Source organism: Homarus americanus, unplaced genomic scaffold (assembly GCF_018991925.1).
Source record: "Homarus americanus isolate GMGI-L3 unplaced genomic scaffold, GMGI_Hamer_2.0 scaffold39541, whole genome shotgun sequence".
Taxonomy (NCBI): Eukaryota; Metazoa; Arthropoda; class Malacostraca; order Decapoda; family Nephropidae; genus Homarus; species Homarus americanus.
Genome location: NW_024748840.1, coordinates 115,964 through 116,901, shown reverse-complemented (window position 1 = coordinate 116,901; position 938 = coordinate 115,964). Strand labels below are relative to the sequence as shown.

At 40.4% G+C, this 938-nt stretch overlaps 1 long non-coding RNA gene across 1 annotated transcript; it reads left to right on the top strand.

Annotated features, from left to right (window-relative positions):
• The first annotated feature begins 348 nt into the window (after positions 1–348).
• On the top strand, positions 349–679 carry LOC121880456. Its single transcript, XR_006091542.1, has 2 exons — positions 349–388; positions 601–679. It is a non-coding gene; the product is annotated as an uncharacterized LOC121880456 (long non-coding RNA).
• The last annotated feature ends 259 nt before the right edge of the window (positions 680–938 follow it).

The window sequence follows — 938 nt, the reverse complement described above, 5'->3', positions numbered from 1 at the left end:
ACATCCACGATCTCTTACTAGCTGTTATCTCCACCACAGAGACTCCTACTAGCAGCCGTGGTGGTGATGGTGGTGATGATGATGGGTGTAGTGCAAGCAGAGCCTAGACCCAGACCAACGTTCTATAAGGGGTCTAGTGGCGGCTACGATGACGGTTATGGTGATGGCTACGGTGGCGGCGGCGGCTACGGAAAAGGACATGGGAAGGGTGGCTACGGGAAAGGCAAAGGGCACTGTGATTGTGGAGGCGGATACGGGGGACATGGTGGTGGCGGTGGGGGATACGGTGGCGGTGGCGGCTATGGCGGTGGTGGCGGCTATGGCGGTGGGGGTGGATATGGCGGTGGTGGCGGCTATAGCGATGGGGGTGGATATGGCGGTGGTGGTGGTAAGTATATCTCGTCTTCTGTTTTAACTATATAATCTGCCTTACATGTCCTAAATATAAACATTACTATATCACTATATCATCATAACAAAGACGACGTCAATGAAAACACAAAATGTCATCAATCTATTCTTAAAAAATGTAAATAAACAAAATGTCCTGTAGTAATAATCGTCGCCATAATGTTATCGTTTTGTTTACCTTTTTTTCAGGTTATCACTAAATCCGAGTCATAAAGAAGATGCCTTGTTATTTCTTGTTATTTTTGGATGTAATAAAATGTTGACTTTACAAGATTCACATATTATTTCTCAACCTTTTTTTTTTCTTTAAGTAATTTTTGCTCGTTTTATTTTAGTGCTTAATTTTCAATGAAATTTATACATACAGTATATAATATACATACATACATACATACATACATACATACATACATACATACATACATACATACATACACACATACATACAAGAGTCTAAGGGAACCAACTCACTATAAACAATCATTTAATTCCGTGTTAATAAATCCAAGAAAGTGTATAAGTATTTC